Raw genomic sequence first — 12,988 nt, 5'->3', positions numbered from 1 at the left:
AAGATTAGCTCTTGACGCTTCTCATTTGGTTGTACCACCTAGACCGTCGCACAGGCCTCTGTCGTAAGCAGACGTCAAAACAATTCCAGAGAAGACAAAGTCAGATTCGTGATGACAGAGCTTCAATAGATTATTTTGTTTCTGTACTTGGTAACTGCCCCATCACCGAAATAAAGATTTTGATCGATGGCAAAACCTGTACATGTTTTTTATGAGTTGGATCTGCAATCTATACACAGCAAAGGTGTCGTGTTGTAAATGACCACTTGTAATACTGACTGAATAATGTAGCATGTAACAGTTAAGAATACACGAAAAGAACACAAAAATAAAAACTTCGTATCTTATCTTAAATTACGAACGAACCTTAATTAGTTTCCTGCAAAATCAGCCAATATTACGCAATTAGCATCACCGAGGTTGACTTTACATTTCTTTAAATATGCAGATTGAGCTTTTAATATACAGTGATGCTGTGTGAGAGCTAACGATTTCTGTATGAGACTCTCAATGAATTTACTGGAACTCAAAACACTGTTTGTAAAAGTGTACCTGTCTGTACTCACCCATTGACAGTTTCATCCATTTCTTTCATTTTAGTATTATGCATATTATCAATAACTTCTACACCACAACAGCTAGAACACACATCCAACATACATTCGTACCTACGTATATCACATGTAATCAGTTTCAATGAGTCTTGGATGTCGATATTTCGATGTGCTCCTTCTAACGTAAGGTTGACATTTTGATGATAAATTCAAATGTAAACTGTGTGGGGCCTGCGTACTTAGCAAGGACACACCATTTAGGTTTCAAGGCACAGAATTTGGAGAAACCTATCTGTATCGTTGGGGGGACATAGTTTTGAGATAAATGTACAGCTCTTTCAAGCTACACAAAATTAGTCGTTTATCTGCTATTCTTCACCTCCATTCATTTCCACTGAAATGCATTCTTTATCTTTCTTTCTTTTTTTTTTTCAGCAAAAATTCTGCTACGAGAATTCTGAATCATCGAGTCGGTAGAAGTTTCAACGGATTTTATTACTTCCGTACTTAACTGCTTTGGTCTTTCTTATCAAGGTCTGGAAGAACACTGTATTTCTTGGTTAGTTCCCTATTGATTCCCACAATATATTTCAACATTGGAGTTATTTACAAACTTTAGACTTTAGTCAACTTTCCGGCATTAAACTAATAATTTTAACTTTTACTTCCTTAGTTCGCACTTAATTTTCATTTTTTTTTTTTTTTTTCAATAACATCATATTTGCACAAAGGATTAGCCAATTCTGTCTTCCTTTCACGACCACACTTTCTGAAAACGATTACTTTAAGTTTCTCTGCAATGTATCTGTTCTTTTACACTTTTTACATAATGCCCCTTCTGTTTTTCAGCATTAACTGCTTTTAATTTTGACACTGGTGACATACCTAATATACAACACATCTCATCTACATCTTTTAGATTAGACTCTGAAGGTACATACTCTTGATCACTTCTGGGATCCGTGATCTGCACAAACAAATATTACTTTGTAGTACATTGGACAAAGAGACTTGCTAGGAATAAGTTCCACCGGTTGGAGTTTCTTCCTCTTTCGATGATCACGCGTTATTTCCACACAGCCTTTTCTTTACCCCTTCCTTCCGACCATTGTGGTAATGAAGAGGATCGCAACACAATTGTCCAAAAAGATTATGATACTTGGAAAAGGAACTTCTTTTCGTAACACGCACACACAGACTGGATCTTTCTTTCCTCCATTCTTAATTGTAAAATCTGTTAATCAACCTTACATAATTCACTCATTGGAGTTAAACGTCTTCTCATTTTTCCATATACACTCTTATGATAGTTCTCTTGAATATACTGTTCGACAAAGTACTCCATTTTCATCACACATACAATATGCAACACAGAATACAACAGTTAACTGAGGTCTTGCTACAAGCTGGTTTCAGCGGTAGGCATGTTCAAACTTGTCTGATAGTGCTGCTTCCTGTGAGTACGTTTATTGCAATGTCATGTTTAGACTTGCAATGACGTGCACATTATTAAACTAATAACACGTGCTTGTTAGGACTTTTTTTTTTTTTTTCATGCTTTGTTAGTAAGATGGCATTTTACTGTTCTAGTCATATTTAGTTTCAATTTAACATATTATACGTATTATAGCTAAAAGAAATACACGTCACTACCCTGCATCTTCACATCATTTTATACATAACTTTCCAACGTTATAGTATGTATACCTGCCAACTCTAAAACTATGGTGTTTTACCGTAAGTTCATTATGCACGAAAAACAATTTACAGTAAGTTCCAGAAATTTCGCATTTAACCCACCAGAAATATTCAAGTGCAAATATTGGTAAAATTCCATTTGTGGCAATATTAATGCCTTATACAATCCTCATCATTTATTTCTTCGATCTCGTATGAAGTCCATATGAGACATTTATGACTCAACTCCTTCCTAGAATTTTCGAAGCATAAAAAAGGTAATTTAACTGATGCTCACTTATGATTTTCTGACTACATGAGGCATTTTAAATTAAAGTGGTAAAAAGTTTTTAACACTGCATTGAAGGTTACCACATAACCTTCCACCTGGACTCATGTCTGTATCCCTTTTCATTTCTGAAACATGATTTCGCGTGTTTCCTGATTTTCTTATGATTTGCTACACCACATTAAAATATGGTCGCCGTTGGCATACGGAATGGAATCCAACGTTTCTAATCATATCACTGTTTTTATAAACATGTAGCAATATGTGTGCAAAATTGTTTGAATTTTTAAAAATGGTCGTGCTACCGATTTGTGGTAAATTGTGCGATTTTCGGTTGAATGACTCAGCAGAGAAAAGAATATTTGATAAATATAAATAAGCAAAATGAATTATGACAAAATAGTAACATCTGGTTGCTGAAGGGCAAACACATGAATCTCGCCCGATAGTGATCACCTAAACTATGTGCAGGCACTATAGGAAAACTGGCGCCTGATAGATAACTGCATGCGCTATAAACAAAATAAAGAAGCTTGTTCGTCAATCACTGCAGTACTTATTTCACGCTATTTCTATACAACCAAGATGCTGTCACTAGCTGAATGTTGAACGTTCTGTCAAACATTCTAAGAAGTATTAATTTTATTCCAATTCAACGCACGTATTCTTTCCAAGTGTCACAAGCCAGCTTTCCTTAACAGCACAATAGATAGGCTACATCAGCTACGGAAAATAGATGTATCCGATTCCTTAATTACTCAGATTCTTTACACCCATTTATTTGTGAACTCGGATTTACTTTGATTGCTCGTTCGTTCACTTTGATCATTGGTCCGGATCTCTGAAACATGACTTGCGAAGGACCTGGTTTTTGCTATGTAAGAGTATACGTTGATACACATGGGAAAATAACCCTAAAGCACACGAAAATAGCCACAACGAGCTTGAAGCACGAATTCGTTACAGTAGATACGCTGTTAAGTTTGATACGTGATTCTCTTGCGAATTGTGTACATACAAAAGGCTGTTTTATACAGAGAAACAGTTCTATTTATCCAGAGCAACCAGGTCCAACTAACAACTCAACTTATATCTTGAAATCTGATTTCATAACAGAGTAACGGGAAAAATCAAATGAACGCTAATTAATTTCTTTCGACATAAATTGAATAAAATGATGATCAACAACTAAAATTTATTTTTCTTTTAGCTAAAGCTGGGAGTAATTGTTTCAGATATTTAACTCCTTACAGAGAAAAACTTGATTTCAGACTTTCACTCTGTCCGTTGCATTTCTTTCTGCATGATCACTCCAGGCGAATGAATGGAACTTCAATTAGTATGAGATGCATGTTTTTCTATGTGTTATTTCGTGTTACCAAACGGTTAACGCACTCATATCGGGTTTAATTTCCACTGAAGTTACAAAATTTTATGTTGACTCAGCACTATAAGGCAACTGGAGATCCATTTACGTTTAGAAGTGTAGAACTCCAATATACAAAGCCAGAAGGTGGCGGCGGCTGATGTCCTTACTACACATTATCTAGATAAAAAACGTCTGACTAACCATCAGAAAACTGATTTTACATATTTGATTTTGACACCTAGCTAAAAAGAAAACATCGAAAACAACAAAAATATGTCTCTAATAAGTAACAGTCGAAACTGCCTCCCCAGCCTAAAAAAAGGCCATTTTGCAAGTTTGCGCAAGTTCAGGCTCACACTTGTTCGAACTCGGGCTCGCTATCCTTGAGGCTCGTACTAACTGTATCTCACTCTAGGCTCGCATCACTAAAAGCTTGGGACTGCTATCTCCAACGAAGCCCTCGCCCATTAACCTTATTGAAGCTCGCGCTTACTCGTATTTGGTTTCTGGTTTGTTATTCACTTATACAATTCCTGTTCATTTATTGAACTCGAGGCCGACTAAGCTCAAAAGCCAGGCTCCTGACCCAATATTGGTGGTAGTCGACATTCCCTTCACCCACCATGATAATCTTTACAGTTTGAAAAATATACTTTCTCCAGTTTGCATAATTAACTAGCGCACTGTAAATAACGGATAAGAAAAACCGAAAATAAGAGCACTGACCATCACACATCATTTATAATATAAAAAGAGTAAACGAAAAATATAACTGGATTAGAATTCGAACTCGGATCTTCTGCTTACTGTGTCGATATGTTAACCACTACGCTACCCAGTCCATTTCCTGAACAGCCAGGCATCATTCTTGAAGTCAGTGCTCAACCACTCAGGCAGCATGCCCTGTACCACAACTTCTACTGTGCTTGGATTACTCAGCGTCACTTCAAGGCAAAAGCTCATATATCACAATTGTATATCAATTAGTTCTGAGTGTTGTTTTCTATCTTGGCGTAAAATGATATACATAAACGTCAAGTTTTTCTTAATGACACTGATAAAATTTATCGATAATTTTAAGATTGTTTGATCAGATTTTGCCTCAAGACCATATTTTGCGGACAATTGATATACAAATTATTTTTGACTAAATGTGACTTGTCAGCTTTTGTCCTGTGTCGATTCAATTACTGAATACTTCTGACGCCTGAATTGTGTATTATCAATGACAAATAGAGGAAATAACTGATTTTATATTACACCAATTCTAATATCACAATTGTGGTTGTCCAAGCTCAACAAGAGTGGCAGAATACACCACTTCAGAGACTGGACAAGGTAGAATAGCAGTTACCGCACCGACACGGTCACCCGGAGACCTGGGTTCGAATCTCAATCCAGTCGTGCATTTTTTTCACGCTTTTGCATATTATAATGGATCGTAAGGGACTGTAATTGGATTTTCTTAATTTGGCTGTACTTAATATTCATTTCTGGAGTTTTACCACCATTAGTATGAAACACCACGAAACTAATATGGAAAGATAAGGCAACGGGTACTTACATAATTGTGAGTCTAAAGCAATTATAAACAGCGTTCAAATTTGTGGACAGAAATCATTTTGGGACAACGAGAGGGAGACGAACTTCTTTTGTCCTAAAAAAAGAACAGACACTGGTATTATTGGGACAGAAAAGAAAACACAGAGTTGTCCATTGCTAAAAAGAACTAAGAACAGTAATAATGATATACAAGACGTTACCAAACAAGTATTATGGGCAACATAAAGAATAATTAAGCTATAATTGGTTATTAAGGTATAGAACACATTATAATTATTAACTCACCTAAATCATATGCTTTTTAGCAGATATTTCAAATGCTTCCCGCTGACACTTACAAACAAAGGCTTAAGTTCAGAACTTCTTCTATGTTGATCTTCATTAATGCCCTTAACAACAGTGGTGAATATAATCTGGTTAGTGCCCTAACAACTAATCAAACCTGTTTTTCGAAATTTTCGGAATCTTATCCTTGATATATTCTATAATAAATACTGATATGTCTCCCAATCGATGGATGTTCAAACTCGTGTATGTACAGTCCTCCAAAATATAATTGTGCACATGAATTTTTCTACGTCACTTAAAATAATTAGTTTAGCAACAGTACATTTGAAAGGAATAGCAAAATAATAATAATAATAATAATAATAATAATAATAATAATAATAATAATAATAATAATAATAATAATAATAATAATAATAATAATAATAATAAATAAAATAAAATAAAATAAAAAATAAATAAAATAAAGAAGACTTTTGAACAGAGTTCGCTATTGAAATATCGAGTTCCTCTTTTGTTATTTAATATACTGTTGCTTTTAAAACAAAATACATTCTTGGCAAATACAGAAAACTTTATTGTAGTTATTAAAGAAAACCCACAGCCTTTTCGACCAAAAAATCGTAAAAAACAAGGAGCGTTGTCAAGGAGTTCCTTAACTATCAACACCACTAAAGAAAGCTCTACAGTTGTTTCTATAGCTGTGCCTGTTAAGTAGTTTCTTTCTGTTGGGATTCAACACTCTTGAACATAGTTCGAGTCCTATATATTTACTTTTCTGTTATTTTTCCTTAGTTATTTAATTTTTCTTTTTATGTATTACACGGGGAGTGATTAATTAACTTCTGGCTTAACAAAAAATAAGAAGTCGCACAACCGTAAAACCTTCTATATATTTGCCAACGTAATTTCTCCTTAGTCCAAGACACTTCTTATATTGAACCATATGATTTACGTAAATCTATAACAATAATAATAATAATAGGTGCCTTCCATTTCAACTCAGGCAAAAAAATATAAAATTGTACCATCACCATCTCAGATATTGTTGAAACTTTTTTTATAGCAACTAGACATGTTTTTAAGAGACCCATATTTTTTTGTTTTGTCGAAAAAAATTTTCCCGCCAAGTAATGGGCCATCAAAGACGGGGAGTACAATTTATGAATTGTAGAAGACATGGAAAATGGTCAATTTCGGAGCCTCACCATTCGGCTATGGAGACAGGTAGAGTTATAATTCTTGTTGTGGTATGTACATAGGGATATAAATAAACTATATTTTATTATAGTTTGGTTTGCGCATGCGTATCTTTTTGTACATAAATTAACAAATGAACGTCAATTTATCTAAAAAGTCGAATTTTGCGAATTTTTTTCGAGCACTTCCGGTTCGAATTTTAAAATTCTGTTTTCACGGTTGGTAAGACCTAGTTACCCGCTTTCCGAAAAAAAATTGTATCGCTTCTGTGGTCAACCGTTTTGTCGCAAAAAATTCGAGAAATTGTAAAATTTTCAAAAATCGTCATTTTTGGGCGTCATTTTCTCGAAAACACCATTTTTTAAAATTCTGAAATTTTGTCAGATGGTTCAACTTTACCTGAGTAATAAACACACCAAATATCATTCTCGACCAATGCTTCATGGATTAACTGCAGCCTTTTAAAGCTAGCGAAGTTTCGCTAATTTTGATATCACAGTTAGCAACACTGGAAACAATGAAAGTGCAATGAATTGATGATGTTTGTGGTTCACATTCATTAAATGAAGAATAAATGGTTTTCTTGGCTGTTTTTTTTTATTATTTTGATTAAAAAGGCTCTCTGAAATAGTAAAATGAGCCTCCTTCTACTCCTCCGTTTTCTTAAACTGAAGTAATCTGAGGTGGAAATTACGATTACGAAACACACAAATTTCAAGTTCACTTACTTAAAATGGTCTTCGAAAACAAAATTTCACTGATTTTTTTTTTTTTTTTTTTTTTTTTTTTTTTACATGGACCAATCATTTGCTTGGTGGTTGTTTTCTTTGCTAATAGCATGTAACCGTGCAGATGCTCCAATAGATGTTGGTTCACTCATAACTCATCCTGGAGTGGATCTAGCGGGACGATTGCCCCCCCCCCCCCCCCCACACAGAAGAAGAAACTTTCTTATTTATATATAAATAAAACCCATCCCAGAGTGTGGAGCTCTTAAAAGTAGCTCTAAGTAGCAGTATTACAATATTACAATCCCCCCCTCAGAAGTCCGTCCTGGATCCGCCCCTGCATAGCACATTGTCGATAGTCACAAAACACTTATTTTCACTTCTCTTATGCTCTTCTGGAAACCTGTACCCTGCTGAAGGTTCATGTGGAAGCATAAACAGCACTTAAACTTCACGTAATTCATGATTTATTCATAATATTTCTGCTACGCACCACTGGTTATCATACATATATGTATATAACAAAAGTTCTTTTTTGCAGATTTCTTAAATCTACACTTTGAATTGCAAAAGTTCGATTTTGGGGGAAGTATGAAGTTAGTTCATGGTGACCCGTTACTGCCATAAAAACTTCGCAATTTTCCGAAAGCCGTGGATAACTTCGTTGAATACCAGTTACCGGTCGCATACTTTCCCTTTTTTCTTCCGGAAGTCGTCGAATTCAGTTCCAGGTAACAAAACGAGAGTAATAGCCGGAGTTTGTACTTGCACTATACTCACGAATTCTCCTGCGGTTTTAGAGGGGACGCGGTGGCTCAGTGGTAGAGCGTTCACTTTCGGTGCTTGGGGTCCCTAGTTTGATCCCAGCTCGTGCCGTTCTGCACTCCACCATTTCGTTCATTTCTCATAATCACCGTCTCCTTTAGCCTAACCGGCATAACCGTGGAACGTAAAACTTAAAGATTTCATTTCATTTTTTTCTTCTGCGGTTTTAATACTGTGTATCTGTTTTAGCCTAAGGCTATGGCGCGTTGCCACATTCTTTGCCCCCACTACCGTCGCAGAGACTCTTGCATGGCCGGTTTCACTGCAAAAACACTGCTTTATCGGACCTGTCTGCATCTCGAACATCTGGAAGCGATTTTTAAAGTGGGATGCAGCACCATCAGAAATCACTGACACGGTTTGGGAAATTGTAGACACCTATTTTCACGTATTCAAACCTTTTTCTATAAAATATATTTTCGCTTTTCTTCGAGTATGTTTAGAATCTTGTCTATGACTATGAGTACATGAGCCGAATCGTGTGTTTTATCGTCGTTTATTACAACAAAACTGTCAATTGTTTCATATTTCAGTGATGACTCTGAATTTCACTTTGCAGAATAACAGTCCAGTTTTCAACGAAGTCCACATGAAGTAAAATAGAATTTGTATCTTGAAATTTTATACGGTGGTTTTCGGTAGCAATTGATTCTCTTTGGTTCTTCTTGATGTAGTCATGAATTACAATTCTTACAGTTAAACCGGCAATGTACGATACGAAAACAGAAAGTGGCACTTTTTTTTTTTTTTTTTTTTTTTTTTTTTTTTTTTTTTTTTTTTTTTTTTTAAACGAGATCATTATTCTCCCATATGGCATACGTAACCACCTTAATTTTCATCAGGATCAATAGTTAAAGACACCACACTTATTTCTTCCACTCCAGGACATTCACCACATTCTTGAAGAAGACAGCTGTCATTTTCTACGGATCATACTACTAAAGGAAATAGGTCACTCATGACAGCTTCAATACAGGTTGCAGCTTTGATTTGTAGCAACGCAGTGGCAGCTAACTTAAAATTTGCACAATACACACACACACACACACACACACACACACACTTCCCTCTCAGGTTGCGGACTGACACACTTTAGTCGAATACTATAAAATTCCGAGTGACCCATTTTTATGCTGGGATTGTTCTGTTTAAATATTCAGTAAATTTCTTTGGAACGCGTAAAAAAAGTTTCGATTTTTTTTTTTTTTAAACTTTTTGTCATTTTTCGATCACTGTAATGACATCGCACTTAATTGAGACTTTGTCTGGAGCATTCCAAATCATCATTGAGGTAATAGTTTAGGCCTTTTATAGATCATCAGAATTCATTGGATGGCCATTTCAAGTAAACTTAAAATTTGTGTGTTTCGTAATCGTAATTTCCACCTCAGATTACTTCAGTTTAAGAAAACGGAGGAGAAGGGGGGCTCATTTTACTATTTCAGAGAGCCTCTTTGTTCAAAATAATAAAAAACTAGCCAAGAAAACCTTTTATTCTTCATTTAATGAATATGAACCACAAACATCATCAAATCATTGCACTTTCATTGTTCCCAGTGTTGCTAACTGTGACATCAAAATTAGCGAAACTTCGCTAACTTTAAAAGGCTGCAGTTAATCCATGAAGCATTGGTCGAGAATGATATTTGGTGTGTTTATTACTCAGGTAAAGTTGAACCATCTGACAAAATTTCAGAATTTTAAAAAATGGTGTTTTCGAGAAAATGGCGCCCAAAAATGACGATTTTTGAAAAATTTACAATTTCTCGAATTTTTTGCGACAAAACGGTTGACCACAGAAGCGATACAATTTTTTTTTCGGAAAGCGGGTAACTAGGTCTTATCAACCGTGAAAACAGAATTTTAAAATTCGAACCGGAAGTGCTCGAAAAAAATTCGCAAAATTCGACTTTTCAGATAAATTGACGTTCATTTGTTAATTTATGTACAAAAAGATACGCATGCGCAAATCAAACTATAATAAAATATAGTTTATTTATATCCCTATGTACATACCACAACAAGAATTATAACTCTACCTGTCTCCATAGCCGAATGGTGAGGCTCCAAACTTGACCATTTTCCATGTCTTCTACAATTCATAAATTGTACTCCCCGTCTTTGATGGCCCATTACTTGGCGGGAAAATTTTTTTCGACAAAACAAAAAAATATGGGTCTCTTAAAAACATGTCTAGTTGCTATAAAAAAAAGTTTCAACAATATCTGAGATGGTGATGGTACATTCTCTGCCTGAATTGAAATGGAAGGCACCAATAATACTACTACTACTACTACTACTACTACTACTACTACTACTACGACTACTACTACTACTACTACTACTACTACTACTACTACTACTACTACTAATAATAATAATAATAATAATAATAATAATAATAATAATAATAATAATAATAATAATAATAAAGAGGAGTTTTAGCAGTGACGACGCCAGCTTTAATTTCTTAGGAGGTGTAAGCGGAGGTGTGGAGATATCTATGGGGGCAGCTATTTTTTATAGGGTCAGTGAGGGTAATTATGAGACAGATTTCACAACTTTTCCACGTTACTCAGGTTGCATTAGTTTTGAAAGCAGTTAACCTAGGCAGCAGTTTATGGTGCCAATAGAGTAACAATTTGCTGGCAAGAAATTTCCTGTCATCTCATAAGTTGATGAGAATATATCAAATTTGTGCTGTCTCACAATTTCCCTCCAAAAGAATAATTATGAGATACCGGGTGGGTAATTATGAGGCATCTGTTGTCCCCAGCTTTTTGTGCGTCATATTGAGGTATGAAGGAGTCCAATAGTGAGTGAAAGAAGTCTTCGTTATTTCGTGTTTATTAGTAAAGATCTACAAATATTTGGTTGAGCTACAAGAAAATAACTAAGAAAGAAAGTGGAAATAGCTATGATGTTATCCTAACATTTTTGTGAGTTGACTACAGTGTTGGGCAAAATCAATTGAAATCAATTGCAATTGATCAATCAATTGAAAGTAATTGCTCTGAAAATCAATTGCAATTGATTTCAATTGCAATTGATTTCAGTTTGTAATTGACAATTAATTTCAATTGCAATTGAATTCAATCATAAAATTAGCAATTAAATTTTCGTCAATTGTTAATTGGTCACCAGGCAATTGAAACTTTTAATTATTAATTGTCAATTGCAAAGGGTGATACGTTTCAATACGTTTCGTTTCAAAGGTGTCAATACGTTTCAATAACCTCTTCATAACGGACAGGAATTATTCTTGGTTCTGCGGTATTTGACAATAGACAGAAAAGTATTTTCCCCACAAGTGTATCTATCATCAAACAGAACAACTTCAAGCTGAACTTGAAATGCTTCTTTTTTTCTGCCCGCAATAAACTGCTTTCTCGTGGAAATCCTAGAAAATCTTCAGTAAGCACTAACACTCATGCTGGATTAGTCGTATGGTCAAGAATTCTATGCGGATCTTCCCTTCCCTAACAAATTTAGTGCTTTTTCCTCTGGACCTTGCATTTTCCCCGACAATTTCATAGATAACTAGATAACAAAAGAAATATTGTTTATTTTGCAGTAACATTTTTCAACGAGCAATGTTTTCTCTCTTACTTTTTTGGAAAAGCAAAATTTTTCTTTTGTACAAATTGGTGTGTCAAGCAGTTGAATAATTAAAGAAATTTACCATTTAATCGCGGTGAAATAGAAGTTCTCCAATTGATCCAACAGTTGCAAGCAAATTTCGAACAGAAACTAGTGTCCGTAGGATGTACATGGCAGACAACTACTGCAGACTTTTCTCCAAGAAATTTGGTGAGTTTTTTCTCCACATTTTCAGTATTTAATAATAATATTGCATAATTTTTAAAGCTATTTTTACATTTAATATAGGCGGTAAGTGAATTAATGGATTTTTTACAGGATGATGACATGTCCTTAAGAAAATTACCATACACGCATTATCATTTGCAGTATACGAACATATTAACACATTCCCCAACAATAATATTATTTAACAGAAATGAATTTTTCCTTCGTTCATCCCAGTAGTTCAAATACGTACTAAATAGAGCATTTTCATATTGAATTTTACGTATTTACGCTCATACATAATGTATTTACTGTATATTACTGCATACAATTACCGTTGAGAAAATTAAATTTTTGTAACCTCTCTGTAACGGACACCTCTCAGTAACGGACAAAAATTCCCGTCCCATTGGTGTCCGTTATTCAGAGGTTTCACTGTACTAACAATTAGTTAACTGTCGATCTCGGTAGTCAAGAAATCTTCAGGAGGCAAGGACATCGGTCACGAGGTTCTTGGTTTGAGTTCAGGAGGAGCAAGTATTAGGGCTCGAGCCAAAAATTGTTAGAAGTTATGGGACTCCAGCCAAACATGTTTAAAACTGCTCGACCCGGGTTTAGCGTTGTCAACGACTCAAGCGGCTCGGTCACAGCTCATTCACTTATCGAGCCGAACCGAGAAGTGAGCCGA

At 35.1% G+C, this 12,988-nt stretch overlaps 1 protein-coding gene across 3 annotated transcripts in view; it reads right to left on the bottom strand.

The window, feature by feature from the left end:
- The window catches only part of LOC145694808 (uncharacterized), a 137,132-nt gene that overhangs the window by 94,890 nt on the left and 29,254 nt on the right, over positions 1-12,988 (bottom strand). For all 3 annotated transcript variants that reach the window (XM_081771454.1, XM_081771455.1, XM_081771456.1), the window contains exon 3: positions 5,454-5,546. The gene's annotated coding sequence lies outside the window, so the exon portion shown is untranslated. The remainder of the gene's footprint in view (positions 1-5,453; positions 5,547-12,988) is intronic.

Source organism: Thermobia domestica, chromosome 9 (genome assembly GCF_964235325.1).
Source record: "Thermobia domestica chromosome 9, izTheDome1.hap1.1, whole genome shotgun sequence".
Classification (NCBI taxonomy): domain Eukaryota; kingdom Metazoa; phylum Arthropoda; class Insecta; order Zygentoma; family Lepismatidae; genus Thermobia; species Thermobia domestica.
The sequence above is the reverse complement of the archived record's forward strand: the minus strand, read 5'-3'. Positions and strand labels throughout refer to the sequence as shown.